At 32.9% G+C, this 26,825-nt stretch overlaps 1 pseudogene; it reads right to left on the bottom strand.

Moving 5' to 3' along the window:
• Positions 1 to 24,446: 24,446 nt before the first annotated feature.
• Positions 24,447 to 24,565, bottom strand: LOC118614644 (annotated as a pseudogene).
• Positions 24,566 to 26,825: the final 2,260 nt, after the last annotated feature.

Here is a 26,825-nt window from a genome sequence, read left to right as displayed (position 1 = left end):
GAAGATTTTGCTTATAAAAGTAGATCATTTTAGTGTCTATGAGACAAATAAAATATATTGCAATTATAAATACTGGTTGAAATGATTGAGTTTAATTAACTGACTAAGTTTGTAACTGTTCCCAAATACTAATTAAAGGTGCCTTGAAAAGTGATAGCTAAAATTTGCTGAACTTTTAAACAGAATAAGAATCTGAGAACTACAGAAAAAATTATTATTTTATTTGTTGTTTTTGTTGTTGAGTTTATTTCATTTGTAACTTTAATACATTAAATAATAAGTTAAATACAATAAAAGTTCACTAGTAAATGATTGAAAAAAATAAATGAAAATGGAATAAATGAATATCATCATTGAAGTACTTTCAGAGAAGTTAAGTAAGCTACTTGATATCACTCATTTGATGAGTGGCAGATCTAGGTTTAGAGTTTCTTCTGTAGACAAAGAGCTCTTAAGTTTTCAAAAAAATATGTTGAAAGTTGCCTCTCCTCTTCATTCATCTCCACTTTCATCTTCTGCAACATAGCTTGATATACTCAGAGCAGTGACATTTTATATAAGAAATTTTAATCTTCAAAACCTGGATAATTGAAAATCCAGATAATTCCTGATTATTTTTTCTCATGATAGAAAAACATGGCCCTGTTTTACAGCAACATGAGTAACTGGAGTGAATGTTTAGTTACTTAATTTAGTCATTTTCCCCTACGGAAAAAGGGGATATTATAGTCTATTTTGTTATAATGTAGAGGGAATGAGATTTTTAATGTGATATGCTTTAGGGAGATGCCATGTTACATGTGAGATAAAAAGTCAAGATCCTATTTACAAAGTAATTAATACGTAAGGCCTCAGCAGAAGTAGATTTGTTTATTTGTTTGACTGAAAGAACACTTTAAATTAAATACATCTGAAAGAAAACAAAATTTAGGGGATTTTTATTTGTTTTAGCTACTTATTTCTGTGTGATAAACCAGTCAAAATAGTGGCTTAATACAACAATCATTTCATAATAGTTCAAATTCTGTGGGTTAGTGGGGCTCAGATGTGCACTTTCTCTACTGGTCTTGCTTAAAGTTTTCACACAGTTAGTCAAATGTCTGGCTTTTTTATTGTTCCTCTATTTAGCCTCCCTCCCTCCAGCAGATCTGCCTAAACTTCTTTAATGTCGGCATCAGTGCTTTAAGAGGAAGAAGAGAAAGCTTTTTAAATTCTGGAGTTTACACGTCCTAGAACATCACTTCCTTCTCATTCTCTTGGTCAAAACAGTGACAAGCGCAGCCCATATTCAATGAGAGGTACACAACCTCCATCTCTTCATCGGAGGAGGTGCGGGTAGGAGAAATGAGTAGAATTATTTTGTGCTATCTTTGCAAACTAGCTACCACATTCACTGTTCTTCTAGGTAAATATTGATACATCCAGCGTATTGATGATTGTAATCTTTGGAGATAGTGTTGAATGATCTCCTAAAAGTATTTCTGTAATTTCTAAACAGGATATTTCAACTCTCCATGATCTACTTATGTGGTAAAACTAATACTACCCAGTATTATCCATGTATTTTTAATTTTAAAAAATGGAGAATAACATTCACTGATTGTGTGGAGAAGATATAGAAGAAAAGCTAGGAATCCTATTGTCACCCACATAACAAACACCAGTACTTGCTAATCTTATTTGATTCCACAACGGACGATTCTTCTGGGTACAGGCATTCTTTCTTTCTAAATTGACATGCCTGACAGAGATGTAATGTGAAAAGAATGCTGACCCAGGTCATGACCTTTTCCACCTTAGAGAGAGTTAGAGAAATAGAGTAGGGATTAAGTTATAATCCATCCTAGGAAGATGGAAGAACAAATAGAGCAGCCTTAATTTGTGAAGGGAGGTTATAAATTTTAAGATTTCTTTCCCATCTCCTAGCAGTTCTTGTTAATCGTATCAAACCTAGTCTAAATGGTCTTTCTTTATCAAGGCTTGTCATCAGTAACTTAAAATCTCTGTATCTGTCTCTTATCCATTTATCTATCTATCTATCTATCTATCTATCTATCTATCTATCTATCTATCATCTATCTATCATCTACCTATATTTCATAGGTTTACTTTCAGAACCAACTTAGACATATTGATTATATTTAGAATTTTCTCAACTTTTACTTCATACGTAAAGAGATGAATTTAACAAAATCAGAACAATTTTCTGCTGAAATTTTGTTGACAAAATTGTCTGATTTAAAATATATTTTGAAGCAAATCATGTTTATTATCTAATATCTCATTAATAGTATTAAATTTTATCTCAATTTTCCAAAGATAGTATATTTATAGAGGAAAAAAAATCCTTGAGCAGAGGCTGATAACTGCTTTACGTTTTAGAAAAATCCTAACCACTAAGAACACATAATTCGAAAATTACTTAAGAAATATGGTGTCAGTCCACAAATGCCTAAGCATAATGCTCTCTTTGAATCAGAAGAAAAGAAGAAAATAGCAGGTTTGTATTTTTACTGTAAAGGTAAAAAAAAAAAGGAAAAAAATAATCTTTCAATCTTCTCTGAAACTTCGGTGCCAAGAAAAATCTCCACCACATGATCGGGCCAAATAACTGAATCATGATCTCAGTAAACTGGATATTAGAGGTTCTTCTTGTAACTAAGCAGTACATTGAACAAGTGGGTGTCATGAAATGTAATCAGAAAGTATATTTATTTTTGCATCCATGCCAGAGTTATTTCTTGACTCTAAGTGAAAATGTGGGTAGTTCCATGACTTTACACCTTATTCTTAGGTAATTAAAATTACCTTGTCCTCTTTAAATCACAAAAGAGCATCAGTTCAATATTTAGAACATTTTGGTCCTATGTACTAGTCAAAACTGTCAATTTCATTCAGGGTTATAGCCAATCTCCTTTTGTCTCAAGCTTTCAAATCTCTTTTTAATTACAGCTTTGATTGCTCAGAGTTGGAACAGAGGGAGGCAGGAGTGTGAAAGAAAAAATCTAGCTCTTACTTGGCTGGTATTCTTGTATCCTGTCTTCATTTTTACTGTGCATATCAGGTATTTAAAGTTGTCAATCAACTTTCTTTTTAGTTGTGTTTGTGCATTCTTCAAGGCTCCCTTGTTCATACGCAGTTCCCTCAATCTTAGTAAATGCTTCTCTTTTGTGGCTACTTGCTTAATCTTTCAACCACTAAGAATATAGTAACGTCTACCACTTAATGCTGAGGTTCTTTTGCCGCTCTAAATCTATCCCACTGGCTAAAGTCTAAGATTATCTGCATGCTAGCTTTCTTTTACATGCAGTCAACATATATCTCTCAAGAAACACACATCCTTTGCTCCTATAAATAGTAAGAGGGAAAGTTGATCCTAACTAGTGGCAAATCCTTTTACTCCTGCCTTCGGATCAGCTGTCCTGTCCGTCTCTGCCATTTAGACTCGCCCCTGAGAGTCTGTAACAAATTCACTATGCTTTCCTAATCTTAGGGGTCATATATCAAGTTTTCTGAGCAAACCATGGAACTCTCTCTCTCTCTCTCTGCCTTAAAGAGGCAACACCTTACTGCACCTTCTGGGAAAGGTTCTAGTCAGGATATAGTCCCTCAATCCTTTTGCGTTTGTGTGCCCAGGTGAGTAAGGAGGTTCAAGGTTCTTATACTGGGTTTTGGTTATATCTATTTTAAAATTCTTCAACATAGTCTGTCTTACTTTGGTATTCGAGTAGCAGAATAATATAATAGTTAAAAGAATAGATTTTGGAGCTCTGTTTTCTAGCTTCAAATTCCAACTTACTTAAAATTTCTAGTTTCATTTTTCTCTTCTATAAGAACCTGACTGGTATTAATAATGCCTACTTCTTAAGTTCATTGTGATGATTAAATAAGTTAATAGCATGGGACACTGAAAAGAATTTCCCAGAAGTAAAAGCAAGAAGAATCTTACTTTAATATCCTAATAACATTCTCATTATCCCTACAAACATGTTAGAGAAGCGAGCTCTATGTATGGCAGGAGAATAAATGTCTAAGGAAACTCTTTGAAATTATGATTGAATTAGCCAGGAGACTTAGACAGAGTTTTAATACAGCTGCCGAATAACTTGTGTGTTCTAAGGTAGATTCCTTGATAACTTGTTTGTTTGGTTTTTCTCATTTATATATAAGATTCAAAGGTTTTTTCCCATCCCAAGACATGAAATTTTATTGTTAAAGGAAATGTAGTCATTCAACAAATACTTATTATGCACATACCATGAGTCAAGTACTCTAGGCACTAAAGTATGGCAATAGCCAAATAACTGAGAAATTATATCTGCCATTATGGAGGCAGGATTCAAACAACAAACAAACAAAATACGTGTTATGTCTTATAGTTGCTCCACTGCCATATGGGGACTTGAATTCAGGAGAGAGGGAATGGCATGCATGTCCACACCAACTTGTGACGGAAGTAATCCTACGTTTATGGCATATCAAAGTGAGTTCTGATCATCTCCAGGGAGATAATGGAGGCTGTGGATAGTGTTCAGGAAAAGGAAGAAGGAAGCTTTTACCAGGAGTATGCACAGTTCTTGGGTACCCTTCTTTTGCTGGACAATGATGATATTGAGGTCAATCAGGGATTGTTTTAAATAGAGCATGCAACTCTTCTGGGCTCTCTTGACTCTTGATGGAGTCTGAAAACTGAAGAAGGGCAGTTTTACTTAGAGCTCTTTGTCCTATGCCCCTTTGTGATTCTTAAAGCAAGAATCTCTAATATTTTCTGTGCTAATCTGCAGATGGGGGCATAAAGGGAGAGAAAAAGTAATCATTTGTTTATAAGATTACGTGTGTTTTGGACTTCTTTTTGACAAGAATGAAACAGTTTTTCTGTTACCTATAAAAGAAAAATCTAAAAATATAGATGTCATTAAAAAAATCTTGCATCTGTCAGAATGTTTAACATTAAAAAAAAAAAATGACAACATGAAATGTGGGTGAGAATGTAGGCCAAACTGAGCTCTCAAAATCATTAGTGAGAGCAGAAAATGGTACAACCACTTTGAAAAAAGGTCTGGTCATATCTATAAAATCAAGCATACACTTATCCTATGGTCCTGAATTTATTCAAGAGAAATAAAAACATGTTCACACAGAAAAAAATACAAAACTGTTCATAACAGCTTAGTCATAATAGTTCAACACTAGAAACAGCCTACATACCCACCATAAGGAGAACAAATAAGTAAACTGTGGCCTATTCATGCGATGGAATACTACTCAGCGACAAAAAGGAATGCAACGTTATGAAGGAATCTTAAACACATAGTAGTGAGTGATAGGAATCTTATACCAAAGAGTACATATGGTATGATCTATATGAAATTCTAGAATAGGAAAAGAAATTTCATGAAAAAAAAACTAGTGCTGTTTCGGGAGTGGTGGGAACAAGAAATAACTGAGAAGGAGAATAAAGCAAATTTCTGGGTTTATTATAATCTCTATTTTGATAGGCATTTAGTGTTGCACAAATGTATGTACTATGAATGGTTCCTAAACTTATTGAATAGTACACTTTAGATTTTTTCATTTCATTGTATGTAAATTTTATCTCAAGAGAAACAGCAATCCTGTATGAGCTCTAGATAATGTTATACATGCTTAAACATTGTTCAAATGTACTAATATATGCAAGTTATTTGTAAAAACACATTAAGAAATAAAATAAATAAATGAATAGTAGGATGGATAATTATGCAACCAGCAAGTATAATAAAAAGTTAATCGCAGACTCTAGATGTTTATTCATTATAAAATTCTTTATTTCTTTTAAGCTTGATAAATTAAAAAATAAAATTTTAGAATAAAAGTCAAGTTTGAGGTGGGGATATGATCCTTTATTATCATGTCTCATGCCTTGCACATCATAAAATTTAAATAATATGAAAATCTCACAGCTTTTTTTTATGTACCTCTTATTGAGATAATAAAGATGATAAAAGATATACTCATTTACTCAATTATTATTTATTGGTTCTTTGGTGGTCTCATAGACAGGATTCAACACTCTCAACAATTATTTATTGAGCAACTCACTATCAATCTTTAATAAGAACAGGAAAAATAGACTGTTCAGCCCTTATAGTCAAGTGGAGGAAGAAAAGCTCTTTCTTTTATAATTACTCTGCTAATGAATAATATGCTACTTATATTGAAAATAATTTTAAACAAAATGGTTTTCCTTTAAAATCACAGCATTGCTTGGATATTTTACATATATATTATCAGAAATTATTTCAATAAAGAATGATGAATTACTATGAAAACAAGTTCTAGAAATAGGTTTTATGATCATTCCTGCATTGAACTAGTAGCTAGCAAATTATCTTCAATTAATAGTCTTCATATCTTTGATGTAGTCATAAGATATTAGTTTCTGAAATAAGTTAATCAAAATCAAAGCAGTTAAATAAGTAACCATTAAGAAGCACAATGTAGAAAATTTTCTTAAATCAAAAGAATGTTCTCTATTTTTCTAAAACATAAGCCAGCAACATCACAAGATTTGTCTTTAATACCTACATAATGCAAATTACATCTGGCATGTGTACTCACTAAAGCCACAGTGCCCAGACATAACTAAGGTAAATATCTTTAAACAAGTTGATTTATAATCTCTTCCAGTGAGCATATATGCCACTGTCAAAAGACATTAGTCTTATAGTTACTGACTTTAAATACAAATCCTATTATCTTTATTATTGCTAAAAGCAAGCTTTGGCCTAGTAGGACCTTAGGTTCAGTCTTGTCTTCTACTCTTTCTCTATGTTCTTTTCTTCTGTGAATTTATCCACCTGACCTTTTCCCTAAACTATAATCTTAATTCTCCTACAGGATACTGAATATTTTTCTTTAAACATTTCCAACACTGAATTTTTCACCTTCTTCCCAGAGTCATATAACTTTCCTGTTTTAATCATAGCTCTATTATTTTCTCATCATCCAGATGCTAAATCTGATTCATTATTCTCTTAGTCTAGTATAACAGTTGCTGAATTTTGTTAGTTTTTCCTTCAAAAAATTTTCTCATACCTCTTTCTTTTTCTAGTCTCATTATTGCCAGCCTAGTTCAATGATATTGTATTAAACTATTGCAATACCTTTTAAAAATAAAATTTGTTGTTGTCCTTTCCCCACTTATTAAAAAAAAATGAGAAATTAGAACATTTCAACACATTTTAAAAACAATTTGCTGCTTCTATGGTGAGCTAGTTAAAAACTATTCATATTTTGTTGTATATGCTTCTAGTTGCTTCTCGTGTTCCTTTGAAAACATGATTTTTAATTATGTATATTACTTTCTCACAAATACACCAAAATTTATGTATTTAACTCACATAATTGCATATTTATTTCATTACTAGTTTCTTTTTATTATAAATAATGCTGATATGGAAATATATGTATGAACATGTTTGTGTGAATCTCTGATTATTTCCTAGAGACAAATGCCAACAGATAGAAATAGTTAAATATTATGAATTATCAAAACTTTAAAAACTATCTTGCCAAATTTCTTTCCAAACCCACTTCTGGCAGTGTATGAGTATGTTTTGTCGCCCTTCAAAAAAAGAGAACATCATTTAAAAAATTTTTACTATTAGAATTTAAAATAGTATCTTATTTTATTCTCAGCTATATTTAATTCTTGATAGTCATTTTTTCATGTTTACCAGGTATTTATAGTTTTATTTTTTTGAAATTACCAATTCACGTCTTTAGTCCATTTTTATATTGAAGACTTTGTCTTTCGCTTATTTATTTTACCATAGTTTTACAATCAGTATGCTTGTCTCCAGCTATTTTCAATTCTGATGTGTCCTGTGTTTCATTTCAAGAGGAATATAGCCAATACATCATTTGTCCAAACTGTAAATGGTTCTTCTTTCTCCTACAGAATGAAGATATTAACATTTAAGAATTTTAATTTCTCTGCCCATAATATCAATAAGTATCACCATCCTAAACACCAATAATGTCTCCACCTTTACCATATATGTGTTAAGAATCCTTCCTTAATAGCTCCTCCCTCTCTTCTCCATCTAAAACCTATGTTTCTTTCTGATCCGTACCCTGTATAAGCCTTACCTGGTTACTCCAGCTCACGCGAATCTTTCCTGGTTTCCAGGAAAGATTAGTTTATTCTTCCATTATTCTACCTACTCCTCCTGACAGAAATCCGAGAGACTTTGCTGGTACTTTCTTCTCCTTTACTTAATATACTCAGCCCATAGGCAACTACTCTCAGTTCTACTTTATAAATACAATTAAATTCCCTTACTTACCTCTATAAACACTGCCCCATCCCAGACCATGTCTTATTCTTGCGCAACCTAGACTGTGAAAAGCTTCCCCCACTACCTAAAATATCATTCATTCTCTCTTAAAAGACAAATTTGATCACAATACTTACTCTCTCGCTTAAAATTCTGTCAATAAATTTTTACTGCACTTAGGATAAAATACGATTTTTTTTATATGGACTACAATGTCCTGCAAGATTTAGATATTCTTCATCATCATCTCTCACTACTTCCTCACCCTCAACTCTGCTCACTATCATCCTCAAATGCCCTAAACTTAACCTGAACTTTCTTTTATGCTTTTTCCTCTGTATTGCTTCTCTGTACTCACAACCTACTCTTCTTACAATTACTAACTTAGCTGTAACTTCTTTACAGCACATTTCTTAACTCTCCAGACTAGGTAATGATTTTTTTTTTTTGCTGAGGCTTACAACATATAATACTTTTTCTCTGAAGGATTTATGATAATTTTAATCACTACTCTATTCTTGCAATTATTGTTTAATATGTGTTGCTTTTCAGAAGGGCAAAGCCATGTCTGTAATTTTCAGCATTATATCTAAAGTATTATGCAGAAGGCCTTGCAAAAAACAAGAGAGTCAATAAACATTTTGTGGCCTGAAAAAAATACAAATTAAAGCATGATTTATCTTATGGATACAGTACTTACCTGTTGGTCTCTCATCTCACTTATTTCTGCAATTAAATTTTATTTTCCAAAGCATATTTTATTTTTGCAAGCCAAAAAGCCTATTGTATATTTCTTTATAATCTCAATAGCAGAGGATAGTTCTGCAACATTAAAATATACCAGTTTAGATAAATGTGCAATTAAATAGTAACACCGACCTTTAGAAAAAACATTGAGGGACAGTTGGTCAAAACAAAATTTGATCCTGAGGGAAAACAGAAGAGAGAGGATAAAGTCATCACCACTGGAGGTTGACTAATAATCACATTATTAATACTGATGCTATTAGTTTTACAATTGCTTTATGCTTATTTTTATCTTAATTGACATAAGGAAATCCATTAATGCAGAAAATTTAATTTGAGTACAATTCAACAAGGAGTTAAATTTATTTTTTTTAAATTGCCATTTTATCTTGCATATTATTAGCCATTTTTGTTTTTGTTGTTGTCCCATCAACCTATTCTTTTAAGGATCAGTTCAATCAGATAAAAGACATTGGTGAGTGGGTGATAAGTTCAAGGAAAACCTGAATCAAATTTAAAAACAAAAATATAGTTAAGTCTGAATTATTTAGTGGCAATTTAACCCAGCCAGGACACAGACCAGATCTGATATGTTCCCATTGCCATAATTAAGTATGAGCATCAGCCAACAACTGTTGATGGCCAACCTTCCACAACCCGGATTGGAGAAAGAAGGGAGTTTGGGGATTGAAGTGGAGGTACGATTATTGAGACAAATCTCAGGGTGGCGAAGCCCAGAGCATTCTCTTTATCTAGAGGAGAAATGCCAGGGGCTAACCTCTTCCCCTCAGACCCTCAGTGAAGCCTAACATCAGTATCAGTTAACCATTGCCAAATTATTCAGTATCTCTGTGTGTGCTTTTTTCTAGGTTCTATTGTGTCTCAGACTGAAATTGGCACTTTTCTTCCTGCCATTCAGTCCTCATGAGCAAGTTTTTTGTTTGTTTGTTTTTATGTTTATTTGTTTTTTATGTTTGTTTTAATGTCTGGATGCAGTGAAAATACTTTTGAAATAGTGTAATCATATGAACCCGTGGCCCCAGTCTCTGAATTCCTTGATGGGTTTCAGAATGAAAATTTGAGTGTAGGAGCCAAAAGGAACCGACTTGTTTTTTAGGACTGAAGAAGAATTAAGCACTCTGGGAGGGAGGGAACTTTAGGAATAAGAAATAGGGGCCAGGCTAAGAGTACGGAGGGAAGAATGTGTATGTGCATGAAGTGGGGTGGCATGGAAGACTGCCACCTGTCCCCACAACAACTCCTCCCAAATCTCCAGTTGAGTACAGTGGAGTCCGGAAAATACGTAGTCCAAGTGGACTGCTTGTGCAAACTATTAAAGGGGCTAAAATTCATGTCTGGTTAATGTGAGATAGAACAGGAACGGCAAAAGTTGACAGGGTGGCTGGCAGAAGCAAGAATCTCTAGAGTAATTATCAAAGAGAGTGTGGTAAGGTCTTCAAACTTCCACAGCTTACACTAAGTTTAGTGGCTCCATAGGATCCAGGGGTCTAAAACTCAGATTCTCGATTAAAATCTGTATTTCATCTTCTTTTAGAGAAAGCAAGAGCATTTCTTAAGAAAAATATAGTGAAATTCAATGACATTATAGATAAATTAGTTAAAATAACAAAGGGGCTAAATAATAGAAACAAGTTAGAATCATCTAAATTATTTTTAAGGAAAAAATATCCTATAAAATAAATCAATGATTCATTGACATGTTATGCAAATTATAAAAATATAAATTATAATTCTATTTCTTTCATGTTTTACCTTGAACCAAGTTATTTCACAGTCTTGTTCAGATTATCTTATTTATAATACATAATTAATAATATTTGCAGCATGTGATAGGGCTGGATGATTTCCTGGGAATTATATCTCTCAGAAATACGATTCCCTATCTGAATAACTAAATTAAATATTTAAATATCTATTTTATTTCCATTACTTTTAATTTAATTACCTGAAGTAAGCACATAACGATTAGTAAAATGAATGTCATTAAATAGTTCAATTTTCTTAATTTTAGTAAAAGACTTATGGAAAACAATACATGGGTATGTAAGGTAAAATAAAATGTATCTTTTAAGAGAATTCTGAATGATGATTATTCCCCATAGATAATTGAGAAATGTATTCCATCCTTATTTTAGATGTCTTTTTTGGTTATATTTTAAGATAGATCCTTCAATTATATAAAGAATCAAATAAAATAAATGTGCACATTTATTTGTTAGATAATATTTCAAATTATACTATTAGGCAATATTTTTATTTCAAAACTAGATAATATTGTTGTTAATTTATGGTTTCTTGTTTATTTGCTTTATTTTTTCATTTTGACCTGATACCATTTTTTTTTCTGAATGGGCACCGTGTTAGTAAATTCAAAAACAGTAAACCAGTACCTAACAATAGCACATATTTATGCGAAAATGTATAATTTAAAAATATATTTATATGTGTTTCAAACTCATGTATTATTGTTCTTCTTATTTTACATATGAGAAAACTGAGACTCAGAGAAGTTAAGCAGGGTCCAATGTCATTTTGCCATCAGTGGAATAAAAGGAATTCAAATCCTAATTTCTGAGTTAAATCCATCTTCTTTTTACTTCACGAAGACATGGAGAACACAGAGATTATATAGATGTAGATGAATGACACCCAAAAGCCAAAATCATTTTGTGCTCCAAAATATTTAGAGGTTTCAGATAATTCAATTTTTAATAGCATTATCAATTCATATCTGTAATAGCAATGTGAAAAATAATATCTTAGTGAGTTAGATTAAGTAATGTGCTTCATCACTCTTACTTTAATTTGTTGAATAATTACTTCAGCTTTTCAATTCTCTTTGATTATAGAGACTTGAGATTCAACTTTCATTGCACTAAAATCACATTCAGATTTTTTTCAAGATAAACTGTTCAATTTTATTCACCAAAATGACTGACAGCTGTTGAGAAAGAAGAAAATTCAAACAAAGCCAAGCACTGGAAATCGCAGATCCATAAGATAATTTTTTAACACTGAAAAAAGATTTTACATCATTTTGTATACTTGTATTATAAATTTCATCTACTTATCTATATTACATTTTTATAAATCTATTTATGGACCTTAAGTAATAAATATCTTTAAAAGATATGTGAAATCCACAAAGTTGAAACACATTTACTTGAAGTAAAATCAAGAGAAAGACAGCGTGCACAATGGACTATGCAGAGATACAGAAATTAGAAATTCAAATGTAATATAAACTTGACCACATTTTCTTATACGTGACCTTGGACTTTATATATTTCATATATTTCTTAATGTCTTTGAAATAAAATTTAGCCTGGTCATAAAGGCAATTAATTGATTTCATAATAAGAAGAAAGGAAATTATTTTATTTAACTGGATTCAGCACAGTATTTTAAAGGTCACGTAATCACATGGCACATAAAATCCTAATACTTAGAGGCAAACTGCCCTTGAATGGTTTAAGCTGTTTCAAACCATCATGTGTTTGAGTGTGTAACATGTGACATTCAATAGCCAGTTTTTGCCATCTGTAGTGTTGCCCTTAGCAACAGAAAAGCACAGTTTTTATGTGACTTTGCTGTCCCGCAACAGTGTGTAGAAGGATTTAAGCAAAATGAAACACAGGATTATTGGTCCAGATAACTGAAGTTTTCAGGGTGTGTTGCAATCATAATTACAGATTATTAGGGGAAGAAAAGTAAGGAGCAAAGGAAACAAACAGAGAAAATCAAGGGAGAAACTATAGTAACATAAAGGAGTGTTTTCCAGAGGTTAGTGTAAAGCTGAATTTAAATTATGTACATTTAGAAGAGGTGTGATCATTTTATTCCTTTGTCTCCATCATTTTATAATTTATTCTGCTGTGATATTAAAAGTAGTTCTGGAATCACAAACACCTTCCTCTGTTACTATCACAATTAAAAACAAGATCAAGGATTCTGTTAACTATTAGCATGCTCATTTTAAGAAAGCTACAGAAATGTATTTTCAGGGGAAATACCTTTTCTGGAAGTCCTAGGATAGCTTAATATGAATAGAATTATGAGATCACATGTGTGGGATAAGATAATATAATCATGCCTAATACAAAACCATAAGATTTTTTTTAAATATAATTTTTTAAAAAAATTTGGAAAACTTAGTAATAAAAGTGTGAGAGGGAAGATTTTATAGAGCACACGAACAGGCTCAATATACTCTATTAAGAAACTCTGGTTATATATCTTCAATCAGAAAGAAAAAAAATTCATATGTAAACATAAGGACCAGTGTTAAGCACATATCATGTAAATAAATAAGACACTGTGCCATGTAATTTTCCATGTAGGTTTTAATGCACTTAATAGTTTATTGTGAAGAGAATGATATTATGACGAGAATGATGATGATGAGAATGAAGCTTGAAAGCGTAAATATCTTCACTTTTACTCCTATAAAGGGGAAAATGGAGTAGGGAGGACATAAATTTTCATTTTTATGGGATGGCCTCATTGTTGAAAACATCACTTCTATTTATGATCATTGACCAGGAATTAGTTATACCGCCACTTTGGCTTCAAGAAAGGTGAGGACATTTAGTCTTAGGTGGGTGGACACTAGTCCAACTAAGTCGCATATGGAAGAAGTAGAGAAGAATTGCAGGTGCAAATGTTAGTCTCTACCATAGTATGTCAAAACCCAATCAGCCTGCATCCACGCATTGTAAAGTTGCTGACCGTCTGTAGCTGTTTTCCAACCTCCTTTACTTATATTGAAAACTGTGAGATCATGCACAGCATAATCAATAATTGTTCTGAGAAAAAATATTTGGGAGTTTATTCTTTCACACATCCTTTAATGTCAGATACTGAGTTTTCATGTAAAGCAATAGTAAATCTAAATGAAACTCAGTTTGGGAGTTCAGCCCGGGAAGGGCCCTGGACAGAGACCCCAAGATATTATTCTGAGCTTAATGAAAAGACAATTGAAAATAATTCTCAATGTCTTGTCAGTAGTAATAGGAACCCATAAAGAATGTGTTGCTTGTGACATTTTGCTCTCTTTCCCTTACTGAGAGTAACATACTAAAAGAAACTTAGCAAAAGATAAAATACAGATGAAAAAGATGCATAAGAATCTGAGAAAAGTATAATAGCTAACTTACAGAGATTTTTTTCTGCTGATGAAAATGCATGTGACTTCTGTAAAGCATGTGACTTTCGAATAATAAAGTTTCTAACATTAATCCAGACCCTGAAGTTCAAACATTTGAAAAAAGAAAGTTAACCATTTCAAAGTCTATTGCCTGTTCTGAAAAAGGTGTCATGTTTCTTTGGCGCTTAGATGTTACAAGTAATTGTATAGTAGATTTTTATTTTAATTTATTGTTCAAACTTTGAATCAAAAAAAAATATATATATTTAGCGTCTGACAGCCCCTGGCAGTCAGTTTGAGTGCTCTCACTCCATTATATGCAAAACCAGCACCTGCGCAGCTGCTCCCAAATGCAACACTTTGTCTCTTGGGTCCTCAGGAAGAAATAGTTCATGCCATAGAGGCAATGGGCTTCCTTCTCCCTGTAAAACATCACAGATTAATAATGACTGTATCAATTTGCGAGGGCTGCAAACTAAATTTGAGTGGCTTAAAAAACAGAAATTTATTTTCTCTCAGTTCTAGAGGCTGGAAGTTCTCCTGAAGTCTATCTCCTTGGCTTGCGGATGGCCACCTCCCTGCATCCTCACATGGACTTGCCTCTGTGTGCATGCTTCCCTGGTATCTCTCTTTTATAAGGTTACCAGTGATCTTGGATGGTAAAGGTTGAATGTTTGTGTCTCCACTGAAATTCATATATTGAAGTCCTAACTCCTGAAATAATAGTATAAGGAAGTGGGATTTTGGGTTAGCGACAAAATTAGGAGGGTGGAATCCTCATAAAAGAGATCCCAGAGTTCCCTTGTCCCTTCCACCATGTGAGGACACAACAAAGGGCGCTATCTATGAACCAGAAAGCATTCTTTTATTAGACACTGGCACATTATAAAATATACAGATGTCAAATAATAATGTACGCCTGAAAACTATATGATTGTATTAACCAATGATACCCCAATAAACAATTAAAATATATATATATTAGAAACTAAGTCTGCTGGCACCTTGATCTTGGACTTCCCAGCCTCCAGAACTGTTGGAAATAAATTTCTATTGTTTGTAAGCCACCCAGCTTATGGTATTTTGTTATAGCAACACACGAATGGACTGACATTGGATTCGGGCCCCACACTTGTAACCTTATTACACCTTAATTCTTTAAAGGTCCTATCTCCAAGCATAATCACATCTCAGATTAGGGCTTCGATGTAAACATTTTGAGAAAGGGATACAATTGCATCCATAACAGTGAGTATTTTATATATTACACTTCTATATTTTAGCATCCTATTTTTCATTTTGCTTCAGGTTGAATAAATGGAAATATCGCTAATTTTTTACTCTCTACAATGACCATATTGCTGTTATTATGAACTAATTTTTATAAAGTACTGTATGAACTTATTTGGCAAATTTGTTGATGTCTCTTCTTTAATTTATCGATTAATTTCATTCTTTAATTAATTAATTAATTTGTTTTTTATGGTGATATTAGTTAATAAATTTAATAAATTTCAGCTATACATTTTAACAGTAACACACACACACACACACACATATTTATACTGTCATTTCACTCTTCATCCCCAATCTCATTTCCACCCATGCCATTGTGTTTTTTTTTTGTTGCTGTTGTTGTTATGTATGAGTGTCTACTTGTGGTCTATATAAATATTATTCTTTTACACCTATTCTATTTATTTTTCTGATTCGACATTTGGTTTTAATGTTTCACCCACAATTCTCAGTGGGGCTGCTTTGACTTCTAGGAACTACTTTGAAAACCTGTGGGAATATTTTCATAGTGATTTAGAAGACTATACTGGCTTTTATTGGGCAGGGTCCAGGAATAACAGATGCCATATAATATAGAGACAATTCACAAAGACTTGGTCCTATTTTGAATATCCCTTGCTTTGAATTATCTGAGCTCAGAAAATAAATGTTTTTGTATAAATATATAAATATTTTGTATAAATGTTTTTGTATAAATAGGATTTATATAAATATAAATCCTATTTTGAATATCCCTTGCTTTGAATTATATAAGCTCAGAAAATAAATGTTTTTGTATAAATAAATATAGTCAAACAAAGACTATACTTTGCATTGCTTAGAATTTACCATGATTTGGTCACCATTTTGTAAAATTATCTCTCATATCAGTGCTATATGTATTGTTTATGTTTATTATTATTATAGTTAATTTGCTATATTTGAGTTGCCAATACAACACTGTTATCAGGATTTGTATCTGTCACATTTACAGTAGTTGCAAGCCTCTGACTACTTTGTTATGTCTTTTCTTGTAGTCATGTACAAGTATTTACATATTGAAATACATATTATTTGATCATAATTACTTTTCAGTTATTTATCCATTATTTTAAAATTAAAAAAATAATGTGTCTTTTGAAAATTGTTAGTGTAGGTAGAATTTTTCTAAGTGTCAATATTTCTTATAAAATGAATTACTGAATCCAGTAATACTGAGATATTGATTTAATGCATTATTTCTAACTGCTGCATATGCTGCATAGCACTCTAGTGTGTGCATCCACCACTTTTGCCTATCAACTCCTAAGTGACACTTATCTTGCCTCCAACTCTCCAGATCCCCAATCAATGCTGAAATGAATGTCCTGCTAATGTCCTCTTTGCATGTATAAGATTATATATATATATATATATATATATATATATATATATATATATATATATATTTATACATATCTCCACAAATTTTGCTGTTATTCAGCCTTCTACTTTTTAGCAGGTCAGTATGATGACATAATATATCTTACTACTGTTTAAGTGTGCCTCTCTCTCTCCCTCTTCCCGTCCTCACTTCCTCTCTCTGTCTTCTTGCTTTCTTCTAATGAGTTTGGACATTTCCATATACGATGGCCCTTGGGTTTCCTTTTCTGTAAATTGCCTGAACATATCCTTGCCCATTTTTTCACTGGAATTTTTTTTTTAATTGTAAGCTTGTAAGTTTCTATATAGTTAAAAACTTTGTTAATTTTAAACATTACATATATCTTCTGCCAACTGTTATTTGTCTGCTACCTTTGTCTATAGAGTCCTCCGTTGATGAGAAAGTCTTACTTTTGATGTATTCAAATTTTTTTGCCATATGGTTTATACTCTTAACACTAAGATATTCTCTTTTATTTCATTTTATTAACTTCATACATTTCTCTTCATTATTAGTATTTTATTCCATCTGACTTTCACCTTTGTATATAGAGTTTGGGATCCTACAACTATCTGTTCTTATTTTGGTTTCATATTTTTGGTATATAGAAGGAATTATTTCCTCAATCATCTTTTTTTCTGTTGTATGTTTGACTTAGGTATTCATAAACCTTTATTCTTGCATATAAATTTTGAAGCAAGCTAATTTTATTCTTCAAATATTAATCTGGAATTTTTATTGAAACTGTATTAGATGGATGAATTAAATTGTGAACAATTGGTGTAATTATAATATTATTTTAGCCAAGAGTATGTAATCTTTTTTATTTTTTATGTTATCATCTATGCCCATTTTAAAAAAGATTTGTTTTCTCTGTAGAGTTCTGCTCAACCTGAATTATTTTATTTGAAATATACTTCATATAAATATTGATATAAACAGTATCTCATTTTTACTAGATTTGTTTTACTTATTATTGGTGAAGCAAATCATATATATTTTGAACCTAGGAAATTATGTCTTAGTAGTTTTAAAAGTATTTTCATTCATTCTTTAGTTTTTTTTTTAAGTAGATGATCATCTGCAAATTATGAAAGTTTATCTCCAACTTTTCTTTTTTCTTTTTTTTAATTTTTAATTAAGTTTATTGGGGTAACATTGGTTAATACAATTATATAATTTTCAGGTATACATTATCATTTGACATCTGTATATTTTATTGTGTGTTTACCACCCAAAGTCCAGTTTCCTTCAGCTACCATATATTTGATCCCCTTTACCCACTTCGCCCTCCCCCTAAACCCTATATTTGACCCCCTTTACCTCATCTACCTTTCTTCTACTCCCCCACTCCACTAGTAATCACTAGTCTATAGTGCTCTGTTTGTTTGTCCTGCTCATTGGTTGCTTTTAGGTTCATATTCCACATATAAGTAATATCATGTGATTTTCAACTTTTTCTGTCTGGTTTATTTTGCTTAGCATGATTATCTCGAGGTCCAACCAGTTTGTGGCAAATGGTAGTATTTTATCTCTTCTTATGGCTGAGTAATATTCCATTGTATCTATGTACCACAGCTTCTCTACTCAATCATCTAATGTAGAACACTTTGGTTGCTTCCATGTCCTGGCAACTGTGAATAATGCTATTATGAACATCGGTGGACAAATATCTTTATGGATATGAGTTTTCAAGTCTTTGGAGTATATACCCAATCAAGGGATTGTTGGATCATATCATAGATCAAGTCTTAATTTTTTGAGGAACCTCCATACTGTTTTCCATAGTGATTGAACCAATTCGCAGTCCCACCAACAGTGTATGAGCGTTCCATTTTCTCCACATCCTCTCCAAAATTTGCTATCACTTGTCCTGTTGTTTATACCTATTCTAACAGGTGTGAGATGATATCTCATTGTAGTTTTGATTTGCATTTCCCTAATAGGTAGTGATGTTGAGCATCTTTTCATATATTTGTTGGCCATTTGTATGTCCTCTAGGGAGAAGTGTCTGTTCAGGTCCTCTGGCCATTTTTTGATTGGCTAGTTTGTTTTTTTTGTTGTTGTTGTTATTGAGTTGTATGAGTTCATTGTATATTTTGGATATTAGGCCCTTATCGGAGGTGTTGCTTGCAAATGTATTTTCACATTTGGATGGTTCTCTCTTTACCTTGTTGACAATTTCTTTTGCTGAGCAGAAGCTTTTTAGTTTGATGTAGTCTCATTCATATATTATAGCTTTTACTCCCTTTGCCTTTGAGGTCAAATTCATAAAATCCTCTTTAAGTCCAAGGTCCTTGAGTTTAGTTCCTATGTTTTCTTCTATGTATTTTAATGTTTCAGGTCTTATATTCATGTCCTTAATCCATTTTGAGTTAATTTTGGTGTGTGGTGATAGACAACAATCTAGTTTCATTCTTTTGCAGGTGGCCTTCCAGCTTTCCCAGGACCATTTATTGAAGAAACTTTCTTTTCTCCACTGTATAATTTTGGCTTCTTTGTAAAAAATTATATGCCCATATAATATATTTTAATTTGTTTATGTGATGTATCACATTAAATATGGGTTTACTTCTGGACTCTCAATTCTGTTCCACTGGTCCATGTATCTGTTTTGCTGTCAATACCATGCCATTTTGATTACTGTAGCTTTAGTATAATTGAAGTCAGGCAGAGTGATGCCTCCAGCATCATTCCTTTTTCTTGGGGTGAGTTTGGCAATTCGGGGTCTTTTGTGCTTCCATACAAATCTAATGATTTTTTGTTATATTTCTTTAAAAAATGCAGATGGGATTTTGATGGGGATTGCATTAAATCTATATAATGCTTTAGGAAACATGGTCATTTTAACTATGTTGATTCTTCCAATCGAAGAACGTGGAATATATTTCCATTTCTTAGTATCTTCTTTGATTTCTTTTAATAGGGTCTTATAGTATTCATTATATGTCCTTCACATGTATAGTTAAATTTATTTCTAGGTACTGTATTCTTTTTGCTGCAATTGCAAAAAGAATTATTTTTTTCTACTTCTTTTTCTGACACTTCATTATTAGAGTATAGGAAAGCTATGGATATTTGAATATTGATTTTGTATCCAGAAATATTATTGTGTTTGCCTATTGTTTCTAGTAGTGTTCTTGTGGAGTTTTTAGGATTTTCTATATAGAGAATCATGTCACCCACAAATAGTGACAGTTTGATTTCTTTGTTTCCATATTCGGATGCTTTTTTATCTTTCTCTTGTCTGATTTCTCTTGCTAGGACCTCCGATGTTTTATATTGAATAAGAGTAGTAACAGTGGGCAGCCTTGCCTTGTTCCTGATCTTAGAGGGAAGGTTTTTAGTTTTTTACCATTAAGTATAATGTTGGCCGAGGATTTGTCATAGATGGCCCTTATTATGTTAAAGTACTTTCCTTCCGTACTGATTTTGTTAAGTGTTTTGATCATAAATGGATGCTGTATCTTGCGGAAGGCTTTTTCTGCATCTATTGATATGATCATATGATTCTTATTTTTTAATTTGTTTATGTGATGTATCACATTAATTGATTTGTGTATGTTAAACCATCCCTGTGCCTCTGGGATGAAGTCTATTTGATTGTGGTATATAATCTTTTTTAATATGTTCTGTATTTGGTTAGCTAGTATCGTATTTAGGATTTTCGAATCTGTGTTCATGGTGAGATATTGGTCTGTAATTTTTTTGTGTGTGTTATCTTTACCAGGTTTTGATATCAGAGTAATATTGGCCTCATAAAATGTGTTGGGAAGTGTTGACTCCTCTTCAATTATTTGGAAGAGTTTGAAGGGAAGAGGTATTAAATCTCCTTTTAACGTTTGGTAGAATTCACTGGTGAAGCCATCTGGTCCTGGATTTTTACTTTTGGGTAAGTTTTTGACGATTGTTTCAATTTCCGTACTGCTGTTCGGTCTATTGAGATTTTCCAGATCTTCTTTATTCAGATAGGAAGATTGTATTTTTCTAAAAACAGGTCCATTTCTTCTAGATTATTATATTTGGTGTTATGTAATTTTTCGTAATATTTTTTGTATAATTCTTTGTATTTCTGCAATGTCAGTCGTAATTTCCCCTCTTTCATTCCTGATTTTGTTTATTTGTGTCCTTTCTCTTTTTTTTTTAGTGAGTCTAGCCGGGGATTTGTCAATTGTATTAACTTCAAAGAACCAGCTCTTTATTGTATTTATTTTCTCTCTTGTTTTGTAGTTGTTGTCGCTGTTTTCAATTTCATATATTTCTGCTCTAATTTTGATTTCTTCTTTTTGCTGACTTCAGGCTTCATTTGTTCTTCCCTTTCTAGTTTTTTAAGATGAAGTGTTAGGTTGTTTATTTGGAATTGTTCTTGTTTTGGAGATAGGCCTGTAATGATACGAACTTTTCTCTTATACCGCTTTTGCCATGTCCCGAAAGTTCTGATATATTGTCCTATCATTATCATTCATTTCTATGTATCTCTTAATCTCTCTTTTTGTTTCTTCTCTAACCCAGTTATTCTTCAGTAGCATGTTATTTAATTTCCATGTATTTGTGGTTCTTCCTGATTTCTTTCTGTGATTGATCTCTAGTTTCAAAGCAATATGATCAGAGAATATAGTTGGTATAATTCCAACCCTCTTAGATTTGTTGAGGCTATCTCTGTGTCCCAGCATGTGGTCGATTCTTGAGAACATTCCATGTGCACTAGAGAAGAATGCATAAGTAGCTGTTTTGGGATGGAAGGTTCTATAAATTATGTCCAGTTGGTCTAATATGTCATTTAAGAATGTTATTTCCTCATTGATTTTCTGTTTGGATGATCTGTCCATAAGCGACAGTGGGATATTTAGGACCCCTACTATGATAGTGTTTTGGTCTGTTTCTCCCTTCAGTTCTGTAATTGCTTTCCATATTTTGGGGCTCCCTGATTGGGAGCATAGATATTAATAAGTGTTATGTCTTCCTGGCGCATGATTCCCTTTATCATTATGAAGTGTCCCTCAGTATCTTTCTTTACCTTTTTTACTTTGAAGTCTATTTCATCTGATATTAGTACCACTACTCCTACTTTTCTCTGAATGCCATTTGCTTGAAATATCATTCTCAACCCCTTCACTTTAAGTCTATCTTTGTCTTTGGAGCTGAGATGCATCTCCTGGAGGCAGCATTTGTTTGAGTTTTGGTTTTTTTTTGATTCATTCTACACCTCTGTGCCTTTTTATTGGTGAGTTCAGTCCATTTACATTTAGGGTGATTACTAAAATATGAGGTCTTCTTATAGCCGTTTTATCTTTTGCTTTCTGGTAGCTTGGTGTTTCCATTGCTCCCTTGTCCTTGTGCTTCTGTTTTCTTTATTTTGATTGACTTTTGTGGGTTTTCTCTCTGCATCTTCTTGTTTTATGTTACATACTTCAGTTCTGAATCTTTAGTGTGTGGTTACCATTACGAATATGAAAGAGATAGTTATACACACACACACACACACACACACACACATACAGTCTTCCTTTTTTTTATATGCGTGCCTTATCTCCATTCCCCTTTGCGAATTTGGATCTTTGAATCTCCCCATTTTCAGTTATTGTTATATCCATTAGTCCCTACGTATGCTGAATATTCATTACTATCTTGCTATAGCAATTTTCTTCTTATTATTCAAGCTTATAATACCTTGTTCTTGGTAAGAGTTGCACTCCTCTGCTTCTTTTTGCCTGATAGTCATTTTACTCTTAATTATGATATTTTTTTGTCATTTTGTTTTAGATGAGTCGATACCTTTGAGAATTTTTTGTAGTGCAGGCCTCGTAGTGCAGAATTCCCTCAATATTAGTATGTCGGGAAAGGTCTAATTTCTCCTTCATATTTAAAGAATAGCTTAGCTGGGTACATTATTCTAGGCTGGTAGTTCCTTTCGCTTAATAGTTAAAATATTTGATTCTATTCCTTTCTGGCTTGTAAGGTTTACACTGAGAAGTCTGAGGATAATCTAACTGGTTTACCTTTATAACTTACTGGGGTTTTTTTTCTCCCTTGCTTCCATCTGAATTCTGCCTTTGTCATTGATTTTTGATAACTTTAATACAATGTGTCTTAATGAAGTATTTTTAGGTTGAGATAATTGGGTGTTCTGTTGACTTCTCAAATTCTAAGCTCCAACTCATTTCTTAGATTTGGGAAATTCTTGTCTACTATTTGTCTGAAAATGGTTTCTAGTCTCTGCTCCTTTTTCTCACATTTGATAATGCCCATTATTCTTTTGTTTCCTCTCCTGATGGTATCAGCTAGTTCTTGAATTTCTCTTTCATTATTTTTCATTTTCAGTTTCTCTCTTCTTCCTTCTGCTTTATTCCTAGATTTCTGCCTTTGATACCACTCAGCCTTTCCTCCATTTAATCGGCTCTATTTCCCAAGCTTGCTATTTCATTTGCAACTCTTGCAGGGTGTTCCCTTCTCTCCAGAAATTCTAATTGGTTATTTTTGAGGGTTTTAATATCCTTGTTCTGTTCATCTAGTTGTTTTTTCATTTCCTAAAATTGTTGACATGACTAGTTTCAGAATTCACTGAGTTTTTCAAAAGTACAATCCTGAATTCTCTGTCGTTTAAGTTGAATATTTCTATGTCTGTATGCTTATTTTCTGGAGATTTTTCTGTTTCTTTCTGAGATGCCTCGTCACTTTGGTTGTTCATGGTGTTTAATGGACTATTTCTCCACCTGGGCATTAATGGAAGTGTATTCTTCTGTTTTTCCAGGAAGATTTATGACATAAAGGTCTCTCTTTAGCCTGTTGCAAAGAAGGCTCTTTTCTTTTCGTTTCCAGTAGGTGGCATCTGAGCCTCTTAGATCCCTGCTTTATATAAAGTCTTAATACCGCTTTTTAAATTTTCTTGTAGATATTTGATCACACTCGCTACTCTCAGTTCAGTCCCTGTCAGTATCAGCAAAGTCTTGGCAGTGTTTGCTCAGATTCCCTGGGGCTCTGCAGTGATGGGTCTCAGAGGGTATGGGAAGAGAGATCCTCTGGGTTGGGTGTTAGAGGCTGCAACTCAACCTTGTTTTGCAACCGCATCCAGCAAAAATCAACTGTTGTTCCTCTGCATTCCTGTCCCACTTCTCTGCTTTCTGCCCTGATGACTATGCCCTGCTGCCGGCTGCATAAGAGTCCTGGCACTTCCAGGCAGGGCTATTCAGGGAAGTCACATCTTCTCCCCTCCTCCCCCTTGTGCAGGGATCTCTGGAAGCTGCAGAGGCAGCTTCTTTATTTCTCCCAGTCCACCACCTTTCATCCGGAATTCTGACCTATGGTAGTTCTTAAGCACAGATTCCATGCTCAGACATGCCGATGTGCAGTATAGATGTTTTCTTGTTGAGTTTTATATTTTATTCGTTGTTCTTATTTATTTATTTATTTATTTATTTTTTGTTTAGGCAAGGCGACCCTTGGTTGACCTCACAGATTGCAAGAACCTGGTCAGCTTACAATTCCTAATATTTTTTATTAGTATTATTTTTTACACCTACAGCACCTGGTCTTCCTAGGTAGTCTCCCATCCAAGTACTAACCAGGCCCAATCCTGCTTAGCTTCCAAAGTCAGATGGGATTGGGTTTGTTCAGGGTAGCACGGCCACAGGCTTTTGTTGAGTTTTAGATGTTCAGCTTATTGTTTCAAAGGAAGAGATCTGGAGACATCTCTCACTCCACCATTCTTCCCAGAATCTTCAGTACTTTCCTAACTTATGAATCATTCTAGCAAATTATTGAATCTGAGAGGGTTGTGGAAGCCTCCAAATTTATAGCCAGTCAGCCAGAAGTACGGTGGTCACTAATGACACTGAAGTGTGTGACTGGCATCAGCTTTCGAGGAACTGTACTATTTAAGAACTGTACTATGTAAGAATTTTCCTATCTTCAGGTAGTTAATATCAGAATTGAATTGCAATATGACCAGTAAGTTTCAGATTAATTGGACTGAAATGGAATAACACCCTAATGAAATTTTAGGGTCTTCGAAAAACTAAGAAAATGCTGTTTAACACAATGGAAGTTAAAGAAAAAAAAATCTATCTATCTATATCTATCTATCTATATCTATATCTATCTATATCATCTATATCTATATCCATTATCATCTATATCTATCTATATCTATATCATCTATATCTATATCTATATCTATATCTATATCTATATCTATATCTATATCTATATCTATATAATATATTTTCTCCAGTATGACATAGCTAGGGTTCCAGAACAGCTTTAGAGAGTGCTTGGAACTTTGGGGAGACAATTTCATGAAAAACTTGTAAAGAGGGCTATTTTTCGCAAGCTTCTCAAAAATCACTGCTTATAGTTGGAGGATGAGGGAGAAAAATATGTGTTACAATATCATATGAAGGCAGCCTTATGTGAAATCCCTTCTGCACCTCATTTCATAATAGTAACAGACTGCTTACAAGATATTTTGCTTGCTGTCAAAGTCAGCTGAGTCAGGTTAGTTGGGTAGGAAGTTGGTGCTGAGGCTCAAGTGATTATATAACTTCAAAATATATATGAAATGAATCCAGAGCTCAACTTCAGGTAATTTAATTCCTAACCCTGTGTCTTTTCTGCCATAACATACTGGTCTAAGGATTAAGATGGGCTTTTGCTAAATCCATAAATAGTAAACATGTATTTGCATATTTATTATTTTTGATCATTTTTATAGCTACTGAAAGTATATTTCCCCAATTGTTCTCTACTCCATAATATCCTGCATACTTATTCACCGTGAGTGAGAGACCTTACCAGAAAAACATTAGCATTGCCAGGAAATATTAAGTGCTGATTTAATGTCAGTGATCATGATTTTATAGTGTTCTGTACATCTGTAATATTTTCTCCAGCAAATTCCAGCTACACCAGAAACAGGACAACCTTGGCTGCTGAGATTAAGGGAGAGATAAGATTGGTTGTCAAAAAAAATTACTAATAAATTGCTAATCTTACTAAATCAAAAAGGAGATAAAGACAGAAGTTGGGTGTAAGCAGTAAGGAAGTGGAGGTGTCAATAGATGAGAGAAATACAAAGGTAAAAAAGCTGTTTTTGTGATACACTCATATGCAGAGTGTCAGAAAGTGTGGGCTGATGCCAAAATATTTTTCCAGTCTCACCTTCAGTCTTCTGAGTTCAGCAGGCCAAGAGGCCCAACTACCCTAGTTCACTGGATTTAAAAGAAAACATTTATAAGCTCAAATACTTGCAGACCCAAAAGTAAATGCTTAAACTCATTATGTATTCAATATCCTGCAGACTTGTAAAGCAAACTCCCTAATGCTGTCTGTGACTGTTTTGTTCACAATTTATTTAGAAGTTATTGGTCATGGTAGGCAGATTTTCACATAAAATTATTCTAAACATTTTAAATTAGTGCTCCCACCACAAAAAAAAAAAAAAAATCCTAAAATCAGGCACAGAACAACTTATCCCAATATATTCATTGCTCAAGGAGACTAAGAGTCCAGTTCAGTGGCTTACCAAGATTTGAAAACACTACTGCCTCTCAAAGTCTACTCTGTCACCCCATTCCATGGATCTCTGTTGGTGCATAATGTATATATTTCTCAGAGTGATTTAGGAAGCCAGTGTAATATATTCTTCGGAGCAATTATAAAGCCAGTATAATATATGTATTTTATAAATAGATAAATAATGTCATTTACAATGTATTATGTATAGTTTCAAACACTTCACAAATACTTAATCATTTAATCCTAACATAGCAGTACCTACTTTGTAGGTTTACTTTGTATTACATACATTTTTTAAATAAGGAAACTGAGCTATGGAAAAAAATAATTTGCTAAAGTTATTTGTTTATAACTAATAATTGGCATGACTTCAGGCCAG

Source organism: Rousettus aegyptiacus, unplaced genomic scaffold, assembly GCF_014176215.1.
Source record: "Rousettus aegyptiacus isolate mRouAeg1 unplaced genomic scaffold, mRouAeg1.p scaffold_m13_p_2, whole genome shotgun sequence".
Taxonomy (NCBI): Eukaryota; Metazoa; Chordata; class Mammalia; order Chiroptera; family Pteropodidae; genus Rousettus; species Rousettus aegyptiacus.
This window is presented reverse-complemented; position numbering and strand designations above follow the sequence as displayed.